Source organism: Perca fluviatilis, chromosome 9, assembly GCF_010015445.1.
Source record: "Perca fluviatilis chromosome 9, GENO_Pfluv_1.0, whole genome shotgun sequence".
NCBI classification, from domain to species: domain Eukaryota; kingdom Metazoa; phylum Chordata; class Actinopteri; order Perciformes; family Percidae; genus Perca; species Perca fluviatilis.
In genome coordinates, this window is record NC_053120.1 from 41,538,976 (window position 1) to 41,563,410 (window position 24,435).

Here is a 24,435-nt window from a genome sequence, read left to right on the forward strand (position 1 = left end):
GTAAAAGAAGGACTCTATTATCATTATGCTTCAAATATTGAGACCGTGTGGGGTAAAATGATGCTTGTATATCAGTTTCCAATAATTGAGGACATGCTGATGAAAAGCAGATAACTTCTCAGGTAGTTTAAAAATATCAAAGTAACATCTTAATAAATCTATGCCACCAAAATTCCTGAAGATCTTGGATTGAAAATCAAACCAAAAACTTTCACCTTTCCTAAAGAAACTTTGTAACCATTTTAATTTGATGATACCATTCATTGGATCAAACCCCCTTTCTTCATCCGATATCACTATATCATTTCTCCGCAGGTTTATTTTTCCATATACATATAGAAATTGTCTCGATTGACCAGAAATATCCAATGAATAAGCTGGATATACAGGTCTAGATAAATAATAAACTCTCCATCTTCATAAGCAAAATGCTCTGTCTCCCTCCTCACACATCTACATCAGGAGGTATTTTTGACAGGATCCTCTTTTGAATGCATGTCATCAAAATCACCACAACTGCCTTCTTCCACCTTAGACAGCAAACTAATTATTCACTGGTAAGACCAACATACTGTAAGAACATTCAAATAAAAAAAAAACTAACACCTTGTGAATAGGCCTAAGTGATTTAATCAGCAGGTTTGAAAATATTAAAAACAGATTCTCTGCAGTGAACTGACAAGACAAAAAAAAAAGATACTTTACGCCAAATCTTTATTAGCGTCGAGCGAAAACAAGTGGATGGTTGGGACTATTACTCCTAGTTAAATCCTCTGCTATCCTTCTCCCTTTTAGCTTTCAGTTTTGTATCCATGTTTGTTTTGTCAATGTCCTTTAGCTACTCTCTCATCTATCCTGCACCGCCTGTCTTGCCACTAACAGTTTCCGCAGTAACTCATTATCAGACACAGCCGACAGCCCAAAAACTGATCACGATACTTGTGTGCAAATAAACTTTTAAACACAGATACACACAAACTCATTAATACATTTTATTTTAAATTTAAACAAAAAAGGTGGTGTGTGGGGGGGGTGGTGGCAGCACATCTCTTTCCATCTGACGCAGAACACCCAACTCTGAAATTTAAGGAAAAGGAGGAAACGTTATCAATTTTAGAAGCTGATGAAGAAAAATATTTGGACCATTCAGTCAACTATTTGAAAAGAAATGAAATGAACAAAGCAATTTTTTACTTGTGATCAGAATTGCCCCCTGTAGACTTAAGTCAGCAATCTGAGTTATTTAATTTCTTCTTTAATCTGTGGAGTACAAGTTCATTTAAATAAAAATCTTCATTCTTATAAGACAAGTAGAAAAGTGATTCACTAAGTGTCCCATTTTAATTTTGTTAGGCATCACAGATGAAGTCAACACTGTGTCCAGTAGTTGTGACCTGAGCTTTTGGCTGCAGTGCCTGACTTCCCCTCTCAAACACCTCCTGCAAGTGTCTGTTGTTTGCAGCCAGGTGTGCTGCCGGCAGGTCAGGGATGGTCGCGACGTGTCAGTGGTACACCACGACGCCTGAGAACCAGAAGTCCTCTCTCCACGGTCCACTGTCCATCTCTAAGGACTGACACACAGACAACAGGCAATTATAAATCAGAAGTCACATACTATGATGACAGCACCTTACTGTATGACGGTAGCAGAAAATATCTCGTATAAAACGTGCTTAAAATGTTCATTACACTTATTGGTGGACATTAATGTTACGTCAGTCTCTACAGAGAGATCACGTTCTAAGAAGCTAGCGATATTAACATTAAGCGTGGAGTACAGGCAGTTGGCCTAGTTAGCACATTGATACACGCTAATACAGCGACTGACCAAGCATAACTTGGGTGTATGATACATAAAAAAATATTGTGTAATGTTTTGTGTTAATGTGACAGTTTTTACATATTAAGTTCAGGCAAAATTGAAAAAATAAAATTATTCCCTGCAATATAAATGCAAAATTATGAGATTCTCTTTATGATTGAAATAATTACTTGTTCTCTTGAAGCTATATCAAAATTCCACCCAAATTTTTTTCGGTTTCGTTCTAGAAAGGCACAGTTGTCTTACGGTCATTACTTTTAATTAAAACCACTATCGATGTATTGGTAGAAAGATATAAGGATAATAAAGACAACATGAGCCTCTTTCCCCATTGGTTCCAACTGAAGCAATTCTAAAACTCAACCCTGGTAAGATGGCCACCAAGTGGTTCCATCCTGGAATGGCAAGTCAGAATTACATGTCATATCTATTGTTCTATATCTATGGTGATAACACTCTGAAGTTTAGGCTACAATGTCTTCCTCTGATGTAGAAGTAGCCTACACTGTAAGTCAGTAGTAGGCTATACAGTGGAGTTGCATATGAAGTCCTTTTGGGTTATTTTCATTATTGGGGGGGGGGTTGGTTTAGGAACATGTAAGGGTAGCTCCAGCCCCCCTAAAATAGCCCTAACGGCATACCTGGTTTTAATGCAGAAATGTTACATATTGTACCTTTCACCAGTATATTCAGTAAGAATATGTATGATGTAACCCTAATATCTTCCTCTTTTTGGTTTTCTACAGAATGTTCACCTACTTGGGATATGGAGGAAGTAAGTAATGTAAGAAGTTAATTTCAACACATGTATTTTCTGCCACACAATAAATGGGAACATGTTCCACTGAGGGACATCATGGCAGAGGTCATGGCGTGTGAGGAGACAACTGAGGAAAGGACCTCTGGTTCTCAGGCATCTGGATGTGCCCCTCACACTCCGCAAGCACCTCCAACAGACATATCTAAACAATAAATACAAGGTATGGATTGTAAATGATCTTCCCTGAGATTCAAAACTAACTATTGTGGGGTGGTGGAGATGCAAGCACTCAATAACTTTCTGAAAGTTACTGATGCAACATTAATGTCCACCAATAAGTATAATTAACATTTAAGCACATTTTATACAAGAAATTATTTTCTGCTGCCTTCATACAGTAAGGTGCTGTCATCATAGTATGCGACTTCTGTTTTATAATTGGCTGTTGTCTGTGTGTCAGTCCTTAGAGGTGGACAGTGGAGGGAGCAGGAGGAAAGTCAGCAACACTGCAGGTGATCTGGGAAAGGAAGGTACAAAACCAAATTTGAAGGGATACCTTTTTTTGGCCATTTATACATTTTATTTATTTTTTGTCAAATGCATTATGCTGGAGCAGGTGGTTGAAAGGGAGCATGTCCTGAAAACAGAACTGAAGGAGATCTGGGAAAAAACTGTCCAGTGTCCTCTTCTGGAAGGAGAGCTTTTTGATTTACCATTTCTGTAAGTTATGATCCATTTTATTTATATATACTGTCTGTATATCATTTTTTGTCAAATGCATTATACTTTATATATTGCATTATATCTGTTGAGCAGAATTTTTATAAACCAAAACGGTTTTGTGCAAATGTAACTTTGAATTCTATGAATAAATGCTGAGTTAATAAAATGTTAATTGGTATAATAAAAAGAATCTCCAATAGTTTTGATAGAGTGTGTGTGTAGCTCTGACCTGCAGGCGGCACACCTGGCTGCAAACAACAGACACTTGCAGGAGGTGTTTGAGAGGGGAAGTCAGGCACTGCAGCCAAAAGCTCAGGTCACAACTACTGGACACAGTGCTGACTTCATCTGTGATGCCTAACAAAATTCAAATGGGTCACTTAGTGAATCACTTTTCTACTTATCTTATAAGAATGAGGATTTATTTAAATTAACTTGTACTCCACAGAAGGAGAGCTTTTTGATTTACCATTTCTGTAAGGTATGATATTTTATATCTATATATAATTAATATAATATAGAAAGAGAGTGTATTGTCCTCCACAGAATGAAACCCGGAGTTTGTGGTGTGTGAGGAGACGACTGAGGAAAGGACCTCTGTGGTTCTCAGGTGTCTTGGTGTACCCCTGACATGTCGCGACCATCCCTGACCTGCAGGCAGCACACCTGACTGCAAACAACAGACACTTGCAGGAGGCGTTTGAGAGGGGAAGTCAGGCACTGCAGCCAAAAGATCATGTCACAACTACTGGACACAGTGTTGACTTCATCTATGATTCCTAACAAAATTCAAACTCAAAAACACACAGCTTGTTCGTTCATCAGCGCACTTGGCAGAGAAACGCTGCGTTGCTGCTGCCAGTACTCTCAGGTTGGTTTGCATCAGTATGCTCATCAATGGTTGTCAATTGTTTTACACAGCAGATAAGGTTAAGAATTGTGAAACTATTATTTCCAATTATCCATTTAGTATGTGAGTGAATGTGTATATTATTATTATAATAATAATAAATAATAATAATAATAATAATAACTTTTTGGTTTTCTACAGAATGTTCACGTACTTGGGTTATGGGAATAAAACCGAACAAGTCCCATTGAGGGACATGATGGCGGAGTTTGCGGCGTGTGAGGGGACGACTGAGGAAAGGACCCTATGTGGTTCTCAATAGTCTGCATGTGCCCCTCACACGCCACGAGCACCTCCAACAGACATACCTAAACAATAAATCCAAGGTATGGATTGTAAATGATCTTCCCTGAGATTCAAAACTAACTATTGTGGGGTGTTGGAGATGCCAGCACTCTCAATAACTTTCTGAAAGAGAAAATGACTCCTACATATTTGAGCTGTTAAGTTTATATTTATTTAAATTTTATCTGGAATATTTTTTAATTTATTGTTGTCTTTTCTCTATTATTTTTTTTTTCCATACATTGAATTACTTGCCTTTACATTTGAATGATAAAACGCATCTCATGGGTTTTATGCTTATGTCTGACAGTTTGGTTTTACTCTGATTTATTTCTTGAATTTAATTTAATATTGTAATTTATGAATACTTTATTTATTGAATGAGGCACTTTTACTTTTACTTTTTTGTAGCGTTCCACAAAAACGTAAAGAAAGTTTTTCTCCATAAACTGCTCATGTGTGACGGCTAGACAACCATTCAATTAAGGAAAAAGATGGTGGTGTGGATTAAAAACACTCGTGGAACAAACAGAAATCAGATTACTATATTAGGTTTTGCTTAACTTCTGGCTGTAGTTGTATCCTTTCTAGCAACAACCCCCAAGTAGGCGTGGCGCCAGCACCCATTATACTTATTGGATAATCCAGCTATGATATAATGCTCACTCTGACCAATGAGCGAGCAGCTGTGTTGTATGTAAACCCATGTTTGGCCTCTCTTGCCTGGAAGAAGCACAAACCGACACAGCTACAAAGGATAAAACAATAAGTGAAGCAGTTTGCATTCAAACTTCAACACAACAAATGTAATAAGATGCCCAGCGGAGCACGGCCAGTTTGTTAAGCTGACAGCGGAGAAACCCCAGGTAACGCAGGGGTTATTTTTTCATGTGGCAACGCCATACTTGAGGCTTCAAAATGGCCGTCTACAAACCCCTTTTTTCAGTCTGGTCTGCAGTTTGTGAGATGAGGAAATAATAAATACATGTTTTCAGACTCACATGCTGAAGAGGACGTTGGGTTGAGGACAGACTCCTAGACTGTCTGATGGCGCCCAGGTGCGTCAAGATGTCTCTGCCCAGGATGTAGACAGTACCAGAGGTCAGAGGGAACAGACCGTCAGGATGGAGCTGCAGGGACCACATCATTTAGATCAGGGGGCAGCAAACTTTACAATCAAGAGTCATTCCAAGGGGAAATCAGCCAGAAACCACAAACATTTGAGCCTTATAAAGAAGCAAACAGTGATATGAAGTCTCAATGAGCCTATCAACATTACTAATAGTTGTGTGTTAACATTGTAGAGTTGGTTGCCATTTCTATGGCCCAGTCTAAAGAGCATACTAGACGTGTCTCTGGACATGTCGCTGTGCTCCATCACTCACATGGTGCTGCTTTTCCCGCCTCCGTTGGGTCCCAGGAAGGACGGGATCTGTCCTCGGAACCAGGTTTCTCCATGTAGACACTAGGCTCCTTCTCGATACACATAGCCCGAAAAAACCCAAACTTTAATCATCTGTCCAGGAAGTGACAACATTTTAGTGTATTTACAGTAGAATAAAATTTTTAGGTGCATTTAGAGGTTTCATGGTTACAGATGTTATTTGTTAGCTGTGCGTGCAGCTCTATCGTCACCGTGTGGCAACTCAGAGTTACAGCTCAGTCTCACCTTCTAGGTTTCCTTTCTGGCTCAGAGGAATGCTGCCGGACTTTCCCTCTCTACAGGACAGTAGGACTTGCTGAGGCTCGAAGCGTCCCGTACTGACCTGAGATCCACAGCAGGAAAACAGACTAATCACCACAATATCTGTGTTAGGGCTGGGCGATAAATCCATTTTATCTATTAACTCGACTTAATCAGTTTTCTCTTAAAGAGCGCCGATGCTTCCCTCTGGGCTCCCGTAGTTCTGAATGGGCTCAGCCCCGCACCCCCCACACATTTGCCATAGAACTACACAAACAACATGGCAGCAGCAGGGACTACAGTACTTCCATAGAAATATAATCAATGGTTAGTTATTTTCTTAACTGGTTGTTCCGATTACTTAACTAACCTTTGCCAAAATGACTGTTGTTGAATATTGCTATAACATAATTATACAATTTTGTCTCTTTCAGGGGGGCGGTTCCCCCAAAACAATGGTAGGGGAAACACTCAAACCAATATATTTTTCCACAAAATTGGCATGAATAATCATAATGGTATACATGCCCCATGTGTATGTGCGTGCGTGCATGTATGAGTCAAAACAAAAGTTAAAACTTCTGTTGAACATTTGAAAATGGTGAAAAATGTGGATCAGTTTCCCAAAGTCCAAAATGACGTCCTCAAATGTCTGATTTCATCCACAACTCTTCTGTTGAACAATTTCTTTGTCATCTGCAGATTGATTTTCAGAAGGGGGGGGGAGAGAATTCTATTTAAATCGTGAATCGATTTTATTTTTGCTTTCCCCGCAAAATCACGTAAGTGGGCCACAGGGGATGAGGACCAAACATTACTGGGTCTTGGCACAAAAACTTCTGTATTAGGTTGATAATAGTAGCATTTTGTATTCAGATGTTAAATGAAAGAAAATCAAACACTGAGAAAAGTGCATGAACTAAACTGGTAACTGATAATTAACCGTTTCAATCAAATACGTTGTAAATGTTTCTTAAAACGGTCATTTCAATGAGACAGTTGTATAAACATAGAGGGATAATTAGATACCTTTTGTGTGATGTGATGCATTAGCCACTTGCAGTTCTCCATTGTTCACTCCAGCCTCAATGGAGAACAGAACCGCCCAACAGAAGAACAGGATTCTGAAATTAGTATCAGATGATTAGTGGTATCATTTTTCTAACCAGAAAAATTTTTACAGTTCATCTGTGACTGTGTATGCATGGTGATTAAATTCAAACAGCTCACTCCTAACCCCAACCCAGCCCAGATTTGACAAGTCTAGCTGTTGTGGTTTTTGGAGCTGGATCTGGTCTGAGCTGGATCTGGTCTTATATAAGAAACAAAAAAAACAGTGAAATCTCCCTTTATAGCTTTTTCCACAAATAGAATAAAGCTTCCACAAATCAATTCAATTAAATTTTATTCATAGTATCAAATCATAACAAAAGTTATCTCGAGACACTTTACAGATAGAGTAGGTCTAGACCACACTATAATTTCCAAAACCCCAACAATTACAGTAATTCCCTCAAGAGCAAGCATTAGCAGTGGCTATCGCGACAGTGGCAAGGAAAAATTCCCTTTTAGGAAGAAACCTCGGCAGACCCAGACTCTTGGTAGGCGGTGTCTGACGGGCTGGTTGGGCGTGTGATGAACAGTGTCGATAATAGTCACATTAGAGGTCACAGTGACTTCGAAGGTTATCGTGGAAGTTAATGTCATAGCAGGGCACATCGTGTCATACTGAGTAGTGCAGTCCCCTATACTGGATCCAGACTACTCTGTGCATAGGAACATCACAGCAGGGTGTTGCGGGATGTAACGTGGCGCTGCAGAGCATGGGTGGATGCGGCGGATGCAGCAGGACGCAGCAGGATGCAGCAGGACGCTGCAGGACGCAGCAGGATGCGGCCGGGAATTGCAGAGAATCGCAGAGCTATGAAGAAACGAAGAAGCATAAGGACTCCGGGGAGTAAACTCCCCAGAGCTAGATTAGTAACAAGCAATTCTGGGACAGGATGCATACAAAAGTAACAAGTAGAGATGAGAGAGCAGCTCAGTGTGTCATAGGAAGGAAACGGCCTCCCCTGCAGTCTAGAATTATAATAGCATAACTAAGAGAGGCAGGTTAAAGAGAAGTGCCTGGTCGGGCTAGAACTCTCCCCAACCGGATCGGGCTGTACTGGCCTGCCTCCCTCTTCTCTCGCTATATTATTAATTATACAGTATATAAAACTGATGACTAGCAAGGAGAAGCAGGGTGGGCCGGGTTAGGTTGGATGCTGCAACTCCTACCTCACAACCATAAGCTTTATCAAAGAGGAGGGTTTCAATTTACTCTTAAATGTGGTACGGTGGTGTCTGCCCCTCGAAACCCAGACTGGGAGCTGGTTCCACAGAAGCGGAGCCTGATAGCTGAAGGCCCTGGCCCCCAGTCTACTTCCAGAGACTCTAGGAACCACAAGTAGCCCCGCATTCTGGGAGCGCAGTGCTCTAGTGGGACAATAAGGTACTAAGAGCTCTTCTAGGTATGATGGTGCTTGACCATTTAGAGCTTTGCAAGTCAGGAGGAGGATTTTAAATTGATCCTAGATTTCACCGGAAGCCAATGCAGAGAAGCTAATACAGGAGAAATATGATCTCTTCTCTTAGTTCTCGTCAGAACACGTGCTGCAGCATTCTGGATCAGCTGGAGAGTCTTAAGGGACTTATTTGGGCAACCTGATAAGGAATTGCAGTAATCTAGTCTAGAAGTAACGAATGCAGAAACTGTTTAAGAATCTTTAACCTCTCTGGGATAATTTAGTCCAGATTTGACAAGTCTAGGTAGAGTGGTTTTGGATCTGGACCTGGGGTCTCATTTATAAAACTGTGCATAGGATAGGATCCTTACTAAAAGTGTACTACGCCCAAAAGCCCCAGATGACATACGCCAAAAAAAGAAAAAAAAAAGTCACCGTTCTTGCACATTGTAGGGAAACCTGATCTATAACTACATGTATTAATAATACCTTCCAAAACGGCAGGCATTACGGCACTCGTGGACAGCTTCGATATACCAGACGTATATAATAAGATTTAACAGAACTAGCCTATATATTCTATTCAAACAAGCCTTAGTGATAAAGTTTAAAAAAGTAAATAAAAATCAATCAATCAATCACTTGTTGCCGTCTGCCATTTCCCTCTGGAAACAGACGGTTGCCCCCAGAGTTGCGAGGACCTATATTTAGACCGGTATGGCACGGTTCCGGTGTTGCACCGAAAGCTGTACTGCTGGAGTTGTTTACTTTTTACAGCTGACAAGTCTGGGTCAGCAGCAGATTTGTCAGCCTTACAAATCTGACAAAGTCAGCCCACCGACATCAAGATTCTGCAGCACACCTACAAGCTACAGTCAGTTTGAAAACTTTTGGGGACACAATAGTTGATCTTCAACTAGATGAGCAGCGCCTACCTCCTCCGTGGAGCGGTCTTTCCCGGCTCTGAAGCGCATCAAGACGCATGCCAGGAACAGTACTGGACAGGCTCGCCTGGGAGCTTTGGCACTGATGTCCATAGAGAAAGGACTTCTTTTGGAGCTCAAATCAAAAGGACAAACTTCATGAGTCCGCCATCGCTCACTTCACAAAGAAAGACCGACGAATGGACTTTGTTTTCATGTAAGGTAGGCCTATGTTATAAGCCACCTTGATTATTATTTCAAGGGATTAAGATTACTGGCCAAGTGGACATTCAGGAATTTGTATTTATTGCAGAGGTTGTCCCAGCGCAAATTGCCTTTAATTCAATACGTAATCAATCAATATATCAAAAAGGTATCAGAAGTGTGTGGTTGGGTTTTGGTTTTTATTCCCCCCATGCTCACTTGTCGTCCCTTTCCCTGTGGAGAATTAAGGAGGTATAGTAGAATGTATAAATTAAAATTGTGACTTTAATTTATTGCACTACACGTAATTGCGCATGGAGAGGCATTTGCACTTCATTGCAACTTTAAAACAAGTATAACTAAAACATAGTCTTTGTATTACCAGCTTTGTGTAACTCTTGGCGTATTGTGTTTTTGAAATTGTATTGTAGATTGATGATGCTCATGGATTTATTTGTCAGTGTGAATGATTTGTAATGCGCCGTGATTTCATAGCGTGACCTCATAGGGTGACCTAATTTTATATTTCCAGATTTTGGTTTCAGAGTGTTTATTTAATTTCAACTATGTAGCCTAAATGGTCTCCAGTTTTCTGAAGTTAATGTTGAGAATGTTTCTTGTTGCGGAGAATGTTATTGACGTTATGGTCTATTTGTTTACATCCTTGTCATCGTTAAAGGATTGCACTTGTTATAGGCTACCCTTTCAATTCATCGTACTGTTGCTTTTTTCCACGATGATTTATTTTCTCAGCGGTGATGGCCGAGGTGAAGGCCCAGCTGTAGTACTCACGGTTCGCCACTGCCCCCGACAATCCCCCCCCCCCACACCCGTCTCTCAGCCTCATTTAGTAGCTAGCTAGCGTTACAACTAACCCCGTCTGCCCCGGTGTTGAAACCATCCAAAAAGTGACACCGATATGTGAAATATTTTGTGTTTTAGCTGCCGATACTGTTAGCTTGCTGGCTCACTAGCTAACTGGTCAGCTACAAATAAAAATCTAATCAAGAAAAACGTAATTATGTTGGGGAAACTGCAGCTATTTTATTAGATTAACATGAATAAACGTAACGTGAATAAACTTGAATGGGTAAACTCGTCCGTGAACTGATGCATTCTAACCGGCAGCGAAGGTGTTTAACACTAAAAACTCCCGTAATTCTACGCAACTTCCCAACGTCATCAAAAGTCCAGTTTTACCGTCCATTGTTTTGGTTGAGAGACCCGTAGCGGCAGAAAGTTACATATTGTACGTTTAAATTAATCATTAGAGGCTGAGCTTTCAATTGGTTTGTCGCATGACCGTATATTTTGAAGATTTAATGCTTCAAAGTTATAAAAACGCTACTGAGTGGAGGTTTCATCGAGGTTACAGCGACGCCACAGTCACAAAGTGTGCCGTCCACGGGACGGCGATCCTTGTGAGGGTAATGCGTTGTGAAAAGAGTGTGACACTTAGCTAGGCCTCTGACACATTTTCTTATACATTAGCACTAAAAAAAAGTTAGCATTAGCACTAACACTAGGTACCTTAGCGTTAGCCTCTAAGTATTTTAAGAAGCGTTAACGCTAAAGTTAGAGGTCGGCTCAAAACTTACCTTTCAATAAGCGGATGGACACGAACACAAACTTTAACTGCTGACTCTTCTGTCATTTTCCTTCTTTGTGACTCACCATGTGAACCTTTTTTTTTTCTTCTTCCTTCTTTAGAGTTTAACGGCAGTTGGCATCCAAGACGTTGCATTACTGCCACCTATTGATAATTACCCATTACCTATTTATTCCAGGTTGATTTACTCATGTCAATACATTATACTATAATTTCCTAAATAGTCCAGTGCCTTTCAAAAATGCAAATAAATATTGCCTTCCATTCACAGTAACTCCACTTTCAAGAACATCTGTAAACCTGAGTTCCATTAGACCCAATTTATTTAAAGCCCATGTTGCAGGTTAACCACCACAGTTGATTAATAGGTACATATAGCACTCAATATATGTATATCATTGTTAAAAATGTCTCCAAATAGTGTTAAAGGCCAGTTTTTGTCAGGTTTTTATCGTTTTTGGTATTAGTGTTTTTTTTTCCCGGAATTCGGTGATGACGTCACGTTGGGGAGACGTGTATCAGCCTGGTACTGTAACTATGGTGACTGACTGGGATGAGAAAGAGGGTTTTTTACTGTCCGTGAATAGCACCAAGTGAAAGTCAATGTTTTATTTATATCTAGTGACAGTGATCATGTCGTTAGTTCAGATAAGTACCGGTAAACTTATCTAGATCTAGAAAATACAAGGCATCATGCTAGCTATGTGCTAACTTGCCAGTCCCACCTGTGAAATCCCAGATGGTTGTAAACACATAGCTAGATATGATTGATATCATGATTATATATATATCTCACGTTTTGATGGTAGCCTACTAGCTCCAGTAACAACATATTTGCCTGGTGTTTATTTATTACTCGGATGGGGATGCTGTTCAGCTTTTCACAAGTTTAGACAGCTAGCTAACGCTACGCCGACATTTCGCTAACGTTAGCGCAACAGCGTTAGTCTAGCCGGCTAGCTAGGTAAATATTACAACTGCCTTCAGAGTTTCCTATATCTGCGTCCACGTTGTCAACATAAGACTTGTGGCGTTAGTGCTCCTTTTGTACCATAACTGTATTGAATGAAACGTTAAACTTCGCTCCTATGAGATGGTTTTTGTTAGTTACACACAAAGCTAACTGGCTATAGTTAGCCTGTACGTATGCTAGCGGACATTAGCTAACGTTGCATAGCCAGCAAGCAGCTTCGGCGAGCTAACCTCGACAGCTAACACATCCATGTGTCTCCATTTCAAAACATCACTGCAGATTGACTGCTTTTAACAGCAGAGGTTGATTGTGGGCAACACACTGTCGCAGTTAGCTCGCCGAAACTACTGCCGATTGCCGAAGTTGCTGGCTGGCTATGCAACGTTAGCTAATCCCGCTAGCATATGTACATGCTAACTAGCCAGTTAGCTTTGTGTGTAATGTTACAAAAAAACACCTATTTTGTAGGAGCGAAGCTTAATATTTCATTCAATGAAAGTATGGCACAAAAGGAGCACTAACGCCACATGTCTTGTGTTGACAACGTGGACGTAGCTCCGAATGCAGTTGTAATACCGGTATTTAACTAGCAGTCTAAGCTAACACTGTTGCGCTAACGTTAGCAAACGCGTTGGCGATAGCGCTCTGCTAGCTGTCTAAACTTATGACGAGCGAATAGCATCCCGGTCCGGCGCCCTTCACTTCCCCCAATATTATTATACACATAATAAAGACACATTGACTCGGTAGAGACCAAAAGCCATATTTTGCCAGACCAGCGGCAGAAACCGTGACCGGGACAGTGAACCGAGACGGGGCTTTCGCCTGTCGTCTCCCCAACGTGACGTCATGCAATGCATTGTGGGGGAAAGGAGAAACCGCTGAAAAAAAGTACTACTTTTTCGTATTTTATTCCGTTTTGTGATATCCATTGTATTTTATGTTGTTGGGTAATAGTTTAAATGTTTATCACCAACAAGCAAATTGCAAAAAATCGTTAGAAAATAAACCTTGCAACATGGGCTTTAATCCAGCAAACATGACCCCTCTTTCTCGAATATATTTCCTGCATGACATCACGACATGCTCCACTGTCTCCATTTTCTCACACAAACTGCAATGTCCAGTCGGATGTTTTCCCAATACAAAAAGTTTACTATTTAACCTACTGTGACCAATTCTCAATTTGCTGATAATTACTTGTTCTTGTCAGTTAAACCCACTTTACCTCACCCCTCCTACTTTAGCTTGTATCATATGCAAGTGTCTCCCTTTATTTCCACCATCCCAATACTGTTGCCACTGGTTGGAAATTTGTTCCCACACAATGCTTTTCCCCTCTGATTTTAATAGTTTAGTATTCAGTTCTACACTTCCCTTCTTGACTGCCTCCTTTGCTAATTTATCCACTCGTTCATTACCTGGTATTCCTGCATGAGCAGGGACCCACATGAACACCACAGTCACACCCTGATCAACGAGCCTTGAATTTGTAAACACAATTTCATACACTAATTGTTGGGGATTCCTGGCTGATCCTGATTTGAGACTCGACAGCGCTGACACTGAGTCACTACAAATGAGTACGTTGCGCACCATCACCTCTTCCACCCATCGTACAGCTAATAGAAGTCCAAGCATTTCAACTGCATACACACTTAAATAATCTGAAGTTCTCCTACTGACTCCAGTCTGATAACTGGGAATCACCACTGCAGCCCCCGTTGCTCCTGTCAGTAAATCTTTCGAGCCATCAGTAAAAAGATGTACATAACCACCATAATTTCTATGTCTATAGTCGTAATATTCGTGAACTATGTCTACTGTCTTATTCCTGCGCTTGATATTCAACAGCTCCAGATCTACACAAGCAATATTCAGCATCCAGGCTGGCATCACAGGCCACAGAACAGTTGAGCAAAAGTCAATTCCTTGAACTTTCATCTACTCTGCTATTTCCTCGCCTATCCATCCAAAACTTGCCTTTCGCTCTTTACCCCTTTCCCAGCAATTCTCCAATACCCTCTTTGTATGATGCCAGTCATCATGACCTTTTAAATTTATCAAGTAACTGGCCATAAGCCGTTTCCTACACAACGGCATTTCACCTGTCTCAACTTGCAGAGCACAAACTGGTGCAGTTTTCATCGACCCCAAACAAATCCTCAGAGCACGGGCCTGAATAACATCGAGATCAGAGAGTACAGATTTAGCCGCTGATCCATATACAATACTGCCATAATCCGACCTTGATCGTATTAAGACTTTATAGATATACCCACTCCAATCCTGCAAGACATCTCATAACATTTATCACCTTTTTACATTTACTAACCACATGTCTAACATGTTCTTTCCACGTCAGTCTCACATCAAAATACACACCTAAAAAACAAAAAGTAACTCTCCAAGTTATTTCCATATGTCAGATTACAACCATGAAGTTTCTTCCTTGTAAAGAACATAGTTTTAGTTTTTCCACTGAAAATTTAAAAACCCATTGTGTTCCCCATTCTGCAACTCTTGTAACTGCATTTTCTTAATCAAATATTCAATATTTCTCCCTCTCTTCCACATAGCTCCGTCAGTCCATTGGAATATTCACATACACATCATTTATCATAATAGAGAAAAACGTCGGACTCACTACACTCCCCTGAGGTGTTCCATTTTTTTCTTCTTCTGGTTTTATGGCGGTTGCCAACTTTCTTTTTTAAATCTTTATGTAACAAATTCAGGCCATTACAGTCTTCGTTTGACAATAAATGTACCAAATACCTTTTATATATGTCAATGCCAAATACAGACTAGGTATCCAACTATAACAAAGAAACTGAATTATGAAGAAAAAAAGAAAAGACAGAAAAGTAAATAAAGGTCTAGTCCACAACCAATACTCTTATGATCTGTAGCACATTCCCTGCTCGTTTAGTTTATACATTTCAAAGATTTCTTATAAATACGCAACTCATTCATGAACACACAAAATAAAGGTCTCCCCTCAAAAAAATCTGCATTTGTTACTGAATTTAAATATCTTGTATCACTTTAGATTCAAATCCTAACTTCAAGAAATACATCAAGAAAATGACAAACTATAAAATATAACTATTTTAGACCGATAAGATTGTCCTTCCCTATGTATGTAGGCAAAATATTTATGCAGGCTTTAATTTTATCACATATCTCATACTGTATCACCTGTTGGGGACAGGCCAGTGAATCTGCCTTCTTATCATTATATAAGCAAGCTTTAAAAATCATCGATAAAAAGCCATTTCAGTACCACCATTGCATGATCTTGAGTTTTGAAAATGTTACTCTTTTCAAACTTGACTGTAGCGTACAAGATCTTACATGACCTGGCCCCTGCATGCTTATTGGGTTTTGTTTGCTAGCACCCTGCTATTTCTCTAAGCTCTACCAGACTGCAACATACCTTTTTTGCCATACAACTTTTAGACAGTCTGCTTTTTTTGTGGTCCAGGTAGATGCCTCGGAGGTGGGTCTGGGGGCTGTCCTGTCCCAGGTTCATGTAGGTGAGGAACAACCAGTTCTTTATTTGAGTCGGAAGTTGCTGCCAAGAGAGAAAAACTATGCCACAGTTGAGAAAGTGTTTAGCGATAAAGTGGGCCCTTGACACACTCAGATACTACTTGTTGGGAACAAGGTTAACTCTAAATCACAGATCATTCACCGTTCCAATGGATGGTTAAAAAAACAAACAGACCAACAGTAGGGTAACCAGGTGGTTTTTAGGGCTCCAACCTTTTAACTTCTGTCATTTACAGACCAGGGGTCTCATTTCTAAAACCCTGCGTAGGATCCTTACTATAAGTGTACCACGCCCCAAAGCCCAAAATGGCATACGCTGAGAGAAAAAAAAAAAAAAAAAAAAAAAAAGAGTCTAATTTATAAAACCGTGTGTACGCACATCTGTAAGCAATGTTCCCTTTAGAAATCAGAGATTACCTACAAGCGTGCGTACGTGGATCAGCCTCTTATCCCACCCTGTACACGCCCATCTTTAACCATAAATAGTCAATGTAAAGCACCTCGTGAATGATGGCAGTTGTAACACCGAATCATGACTGGCAGAGAAAATGCTAAAAACTTCTCAGACGCTCGGGAATTGTTGCCAATTGAATTATAATTCCGGCCTGTTGTCGCACAGTGTAGGGAACCCTGATCTATAGACCACCTTTATTAATAAAATCTTACAAAACAGCAGGCATTACGGCACTCGGGGATAGCTTTGATATACCAGACGTATATAATAAGATTTAACAGAACTATATATTATGTCCAAACCAGCCTTAGTGATGAAGTTGAAGATTATACATAATATTAAAAAAAAAAAAAAAAAAAAACACTTACTGTAGCTGTCTGACATTTCCCTCTGGAAACCACTGGTTTCCCCCAGAGTGGCAATTAGGACCTTTATTTTGACCGAGATGGTTCCGGCGCGTTGCCCTCTCTACTGGACCCAATTCAGTACATAGATCCAAGAACTTAGCTAGATTACTATTACAGCTATATTAGGGAATATAAAATCGGCATATTAGCCAGTCATCGTCATGGACCCTTAAGTCTCCCTCTCCTGATTCTTCCATTAGTGTAGTCCTCCTGCAGGGCCAGCAGTGCCATCATGCAGCATTACACACAACAGTATTTATGTTTACAACAATTTGAGATTGTTAACACCTTGCTAAAAATCACAGCATCAACTAGTGATATTGTGGTGTAAGTTTTCCGTGAAGAAGCAGAGTTTAGTAAATATCAATGATCTTAATGAAAATGAATAAAAGACTGTTTGAGAATTAAACCAAAGTTTGGTCTTTGAGTATTTTACATTTGCAAATGCAGAGAGAACAGTTTCACAAGTACCACAGCACATCTGAAAGGGTCTTCTAACCTAAAGTCTAAACATCCACACATCATATAGTGAAAACCTCTGTTAAGCCACCCCTCTAAATGCATCTTCTAGCATGGCCATAGTTGATCACCTTCCCCTCTGCTCCTGTTCTTTTCATTAGCCTAAACAGTTTCTCAGGAGGCAGAAGGAGACACGGTTCAGACAGTTCTATGGCCTTCTTCACCTCTATCTAAGCAGACAATGTTAGAAGCTTCAGGCTAGTAAAACTAAATAACTGTACTAGGCTGAAAGTTCACGGTTGCCAACTATTTCACTTGGAGCCTTTTGAATCTACACATGAAGAAGCTAAATCTTGTGGAGTTATAAAACAATTACATGAAATGGTTAAAATAAAATTTGCCACCACAGTAACCCCCACACCGAGATACAATTTGAAATCGAAATGTAATAGGCAAACACTTTTCTTCATGCAGGTTTTGTTATGAACAGTATTAAAGTTTGGACTGATAACGAGGACATTAAGGGTAACGATTGCGCGAGAGCTTAACGGCTGTATTTCCAGACTTTGACATTTGAGGATATACGCACAGTATTAAAGAGATATTTAGTTATTTAGGCTACACTGTGTTCTGCAGTTACATGCTCAGGTATTTGATGCCATCCTGTATTCCATGCAGTCGGGCCATCTCCTCCTGCGCTCCGTAGCGGATAATGTGACGGCGAGACGCCGAATATTAACGAGTTTTGATTTAAGATTTAACCCTCATGCCCTCCTTAAAAAAACTTACTCTCGACACCTTCGAGGCAAAAATGTCCACGCACACAAAAACTGTTATTAAATCATCATATATCAATATTTTTTTCTGCTTTTTTTTCATAAATCACTTAAACAACTTCTAACCTAATCAAAACTACCAAACATTCAATCATTTTCAGGATTTTAACCCTTTAAATGCCAGTTTATGTATTTGAAGTATTTCATTTTTTATTACAAAAAACACAAAAAATGATTTTTTTTCCATATAATGAATAATATCTAGATGGGGCTTTGGTGGTGATTAGAGGCTTGGATATGTCAAAGATAAGCAACAAAATTAATTTGATTGCATTAGTATTTTTTACATAGTTCCAGATACTCCCTTTGGACACCTTCGAGGCAAAAATGTACATGTCCAAAAAACTGATATTAAATCATCATATATCAATATTTTTTCTGCTTTTTTTTCATAAATCACTTAAACAACTTGTAAATTGCTCAAAACTACCAAAAATTTAATAATTTTCTGGATTTTAACCCTTTAAATGCCACTTTTAAATCTTTGAAGTAACAATTATTTATGAAAAACCCAACAAAACATAAATTATTTTCCATAAAATAAATCATAGGGGAATGGGGCTTTGGTGGGGATTAGAGGCTTGGATATGTCAAAGATAAGCAACAAAACTGATTTGATTGCATTAGTATTTTTTATGTAGTTCCAGATACTCCCTCTGGACACCTTCGAGGCAAAAATGGCCCCATTGACTTCCATTATAACCACATGTTTTGATCTCACTGCCTTTACAGTATAAAACCATGCATTCTGTAATGTCAGCATTTAATTTGGAAGAAAACTAGTCATATTTGACATTTTTACAGTATTTCACCAGATTCAACCATTTTGCCCTTGTAGGCAGATGCATGAAATTATAGTTATATTATGGAGCTGTGTGTGTGTGTTGTGTGTGTGTGTGTGTGTGTGTGTGTGTGTGTGTGTGTGTGTGTGTGTGTATGTATATGTGTATGTGTGTGAGTTGCGTGAACCTGTAAGCAAGCAATGATCATTTTAGGGCTGAAAAAAGGCATCTTTTGAAGGATGCATTTCATGTGTCTTTGAAGACGTGCTTGAATAAAAACATTGTCTCCTGCATGTGCTGTAAACTGGCGCTTATCATTTCAAATGGTTTGTGGGACATGGTGGCCCTGAAGACTGGTCTCCCACTATGGACATCCCACAGGCTCCGGGTGGATTCCCCTTTGGACCGGTACACACCAGCCAAGTGTGAAGTCCCATGTATGTTAAAATCTCTTGAGCATCCACATCACTCCATCCTGAGATTGAACACCTCCCGTGTAGGTTTGTCATTTCCTGAATCAGCTGGATCAAGTCAAGAGTGAAGAAAAGGTGGAAAGAGGATGCCACATCATGGATTCTTGACATGGCATATCTCCTGGGCTCTGACATCATGCCGGTCGGTGCTTGAATGTTGCGCAGCGTCTCAGTATTAGATGGAGACCAGACTTGCCAATTCTTCACTGTCCATTCAATGTTAGGATGGACAGGATCTTCAGTGTCCTCTCCACTTTCAGAGGAAGGGTTAGAGGCACTCACAGAGTTGGAGGACACCAGTGACCATTTTGTCAGACTCCAGAAACTTGTGTCATCTTCAGATGAGTCCTGCAGTTGGCTGGAAGATAAAGGCTCCTTCTCTTTGCTCCAGGTCTTTCTCCTTCTCTAGAGCCAGGTGCATCAACACACTAAGTTGTTTTTGTTTACAACAAATGCAGGAGACAATGTTTTTATTCAAGCACGTCTTCAAAGACACATGAAATGCATCCTTCAAAAGAAGCCCTTTTTTCACCCAGATTTACACAAACTCTCTCTCACACACAGACACGCATGCACACACACACACACACACACACACACACACACACACACACACACACACACACACACACACACGGCTCCATAATATAACTGGCTAAAGTAAAGAGCGCTTTTTTCACCACTAAAATTATCATTGTTTGTTTACAGATTTACACAAACTCTCTCTCACACACAGACATGCATACATACATGCATGCACACACACACACACACACACGCATACATACACACACACGCATACATACACACACCCCCAACCCACACACACACACCCACCCACCCACCCACCCACACACCCACAGACACACATATATATACACACACACACACACACACACACACACACACACACACACACACACACACAGACACACATACATACACATATACACACACACACACACACACACACACACAGACGACGCACGCGACAGACACACACACACACACACACACACACACACACACGCTCCACAATATAACTATAATTTCATGCATCGGCCTACAAGGGCAAAATGGTTGAATCTGGTGAAATACTGTAAAATGTCAAATATGACTAGTTTTCTTCCAAATGAAATGCTGACATTACAGAATGCATGGTTTTATACTGTAAAGGCAGTGAGATCAAAACATGTGGTTATAATGGAAGTCAATGGGGCCATTTTTGCCTCGAAGGTGTCCAGAGGGAGTATCTGGAATTACATAAAAAATACTAATGCAATCAAATCAGTTTTGTTGCTTATCTTTGACATATCCAAGCCTCTAATTACCACCAAAGCCCCATCTACATATTATTCATTATATGGGAAAAAAATCATTTTTTGTGTTTTTTTTTATAAAAAATGACATACTTCAAATACATAAACTGGCATTTAAAGGGATAAAATCCTGAAAATGATTGAATGTTTGGTGGTTTTGATTAGGTAAGAAGTTGTTTAAGTGATTCATGAAAAAAAAAGCAGAAAAAAATATTGATATATGATGATTTAATAACAGTTTTTGTGTGCGTGGACATTTTTGCCTCGAAGGTGTCCAGAGGGTACAAAATGAATCATTTAAGTATAAAAGACATGTAAGAGAAAAAAACACTGGATTTAAAAAATTTGACTGAAAAGAAGGATTCCTACAAAATTTCATGCCATAAGAAGTAACACAGCAAAAATGATCACGAAATGAAAAAAAAAAACTTGAGAAAAATGTACAAAAATGACCGAAGAGGGCATGAGGGTTAAGTTGGAGGCGTTTATGGAACAAGTATCACTCCGTACAAGCGCAAATAACACTGCTGGATTTAATCTTCATGATATGGTGTGAAGAAATGTGCGTGAGACATTAATACTTGAAACATATTAAGAGTAGCCTAATCGTTATTCCCACATGTACTCTCTGCAGTCTGACTACAGTTCACCACCTCACCATCTGCGTCGCAAATTCCTATTTTGTCTCCAAAATGTGCATACGCATGGTTTAGAATTTGCGTGGAGGACCGCACATTCCGTCAAGTTTTTTTTTTTATAAATCACAACCTTTGCGTGGGAAGTGGCGTACACACGTTTTCAGCCCCGTTTAGTGCGTACGTCACGTTTATAAATGAGACCCCAGATCATATCTCCAACCTGGATCTAGCAGCACCTACCTGGAGCCTTCCAAAGCTGCTGTTGGAAGGGCTCGTAGGTATGGTTGGCAAAGCACATAATTTACCACAGTGATAACACTATGGGAGAAGGGAGGTGGAGGAGACCAATGCTGCCAGAGCACTGAGGGGTGGGGTTGGGATTGGTCCTACATGTTGAAGTTGTTGCTATCAAAATAATGAACTTGTATTTTGAGTCTTTGTAAGAAACCACTGCATTCAAATGTTTCAACAGAAAAATTCACGATTCCGTGCCTGTGTGCCAAAGGGAGGAGAAAGCGCCGCAGCCACTGGCACTTTAACATCGAAGGCAGGGGACTACAGATGAAAAATAGCCTTTTGGCTAATTCTGGCTTTAACACATGGGAAATCATGCGTTTTATTAATTTGCGCTGTCCCCTTTTATAAATAAACTAAACTCAAACTGCCCGAAATCCCAACATTATATCTACACGGTTTAATTTTGAGAGGCATTTAGTAAAACACGGTAAATGGCATTGTAAACGGCATTACATTTGCTCACTCAGCAAATGTACAATGTTTTATATCATCATGTAGACTAACGATTCCACATTACTTAATAACAGCATGTGTTTTGACTAAGAAATAACCTCAGCAGGGTATGTATTTTTTCTCTTTTATACTTATGGTAAAACTGTGGATGATAGTGATTTTAATTGTATTTTATTTTTTTCCCCACACAAAAGTGGTTGCAATGTAGAGACAAAAATCCAGTGAATATTCGAGACACAGTAAGCACATAGTCGTTAGGTGTTGAAATGACCTTTTTGAAATCATGGCTGGGTATTTCTCAGAGAAAGTATGCTTATGTTAACATTAACTCAAATGTAATGGTAATACAAGACAAACCGGGGATAATGTGCTCTGATTGAGATTTGTGTGACATGTTAATGCTTGATATTTTCTTTAGGAGTTTGTTTTTCTGTTTCAATCATACAATAGTTAAGGAGTCCCGCTCGCCAGTTGGAACTAAGAGGGCGCTTCCTAGCAGCAGCCAAGGCGTTGGGCCTGCTCAGGTTTGTACTAAAATTCCTCTACACCGTTTCTTTGTGTGGCTTTACCCGTTCTTCTCAGTCTGTCAGTTTGATTCTGCTGCTAAACCTCAAGCTGCTCTGCATGCAGCACTACAAAATAACCTGTTAACCAGCTCATAAATTCTGTCACACAAATGTTGGCCTGTCACTTTTCCACATAAAATCTTATCAGTAAAAATAGAGTTCTTCTCTTGGCCATGAAGCTGTTCAACAATTACACAAACATGTACAATGTAATGTAATAAAGATGGTTTGTGTTTTGATGACGTCACAAGGTGTTACTAAAAGTAAACTACAGTATAGTTTCTAGTGGTGCTGGATCACGTTGCATTCAGTAGTCATCAATTCATGTTGTTGTATCCATAATGGGAGTCATCATTAGAGCCTGTATAATAGACTTGGTAAACATTTCTGTGTCCCTAAAATAAAAAGTAGGTTCTAGTTACAGCCCCAAAAGTTTAAATATTGCTCTAGTTTTATGCTGGAGTTTTTTTTTTGTGCGTTTGCAGAAGAAGACGTTTTGCAGATAAGCTCATCGGTGGCAGGCGCCGCGCTGTTGGACCGACCAAGGAGCCTATTTGTAAGTCACTAGCTCTAACCTTAAAAAAAAAAAAAAAAAAAAAAAATCTATTTACAACAGTCAGAATGTAACAATACATATGGAATAAGGATCCATTCTTGAAAAGTGTAATCAAACCCATTATCAACTTTAACACCTTTTGTTTGTTTTTTTGATTTTGAGGTCTCACTGACTTAGTTTTTATTCAGACAAAATCTAAACTTCTTTCTTTGTTCCCCACACAGCTAAGCCCGTCGGAGCTGTAGGCACTGCCAGTGGCTGCTCGTCCCTCCACAGGTAAGAAGAGCTGTCTGATTGGTCATGGACTTTAGTGGCCTGAAAGGAAAACATGGGAAGACTCATTCTCACACTCAATGATTCTGTCGTGTACAGGTGAAGGAGTCACGGAAGAGTTGGAGAAAGTGGTTAGAGAAAAGAGCCTGCTTCAAAAGAGCCTGCTTCAAAAGCAGCGCTCCGACTTCAAAAAGAAGTACAAGACTCAAGGTATAAAGTCTGCTGCTGGAATAGCAACGAATACTGGTTATGTTGGGTGTGTGGTATCACTAGAAGTTGAAGACATACCTTTTATGTAATCCCGCAATGGGAAATTACATAAGTATAACATTTGGCAGACCTGACTAACCCTAATGAAACTAGCGCCATTCTCTACCTTTTGAATTCATTCAAGACGATTATTTATCGTAACAAACAACTGGGTATTTAACAACCCAGGAAGGACTGTTACTTTCCTAAAATCCAATCAAGCAGTTTAGATATTTATGGCCAGACGGGAAGTGGAAAGACCTATACCATGGAGGGAAGTTGGGAGGATGGTGAGTACAGTGGTATCATTCCCAAAGCGCAGGACAACATTTTCAATGCAGCAGAGAAACTGGGAGAACAAGGCTGGGAGGTTAGTGTCCAACTCTGTCTAATGGGAGGTCCTAGTATTTAAAATGAAAGTTTTTCTCCGCTGCCACTTTGGGGCAGCAGTACAGCAACAACATTGACATATCACCTTTTAAAGTTGATATGATTTACATATAAAGTTGTTACAGAGCAACGCCATTTTCATTTTGTGGCCACCTGATGAATGCAGGTTTCTTTTAACCGTTTTTGGTCTCAACACCTCCTGAGTGAAATATCTGGCTCTTAAACTGCTAAAAGTTCCACTATGTATGTTAACTAGCTAGTTGGTTAATGTGTCCGTCTGCTGTTTGGTGATGAAAATGTAGTGTATTGCAAGTTTTTAGAGACTTTT

The 24,435-nt window shown here is 39.8% G+C and overlaps 1 long non-coding RNA gene across 4 annotated transcripts; it reads right to left on the minus strand.

Moving 5' to 3' along the window:
• Nucleotides 1-720: 720 nt before the first annotated feature.
• LOC120565059 lies at nt 721-23,424 on the minus strand. 4 transcript variants are annotated; one of them, XR_005640186.1, is made up of 7 exons: nt 7,214-7,404; nt 6,170-6,266; nt 5,886-6,016; nt 5,502-5,630; nt 1,395-1,571; nt 1,195-1,260; nt 721-1,077 (listed from the first exon to the last, which is right to left on the minus strand). It is a non-coding gene; the product is annotated as an uncharacterized LOC120565059 (long non-coding RNA). The 4 variants fall into 4 exon arrangements; XR_005640188.1 differs by lacking the exons at nt 1,195-1,260; nt 1,395-1,571 and adding an exon at nt 23,369-23,424 and having other exon boundaries at nt 7,214-7,308; XR_005640187.1 differs by lacking the exons at nt 1,195-1,260; nt 1,395-1,571 and adding an exon at nt 7,415-7,543 and having other exon boundaries at nt 7,214-7,308.
• Between the last annotated feature and the right edge of the window lie 1,011 nt (nt 23,425-24,435).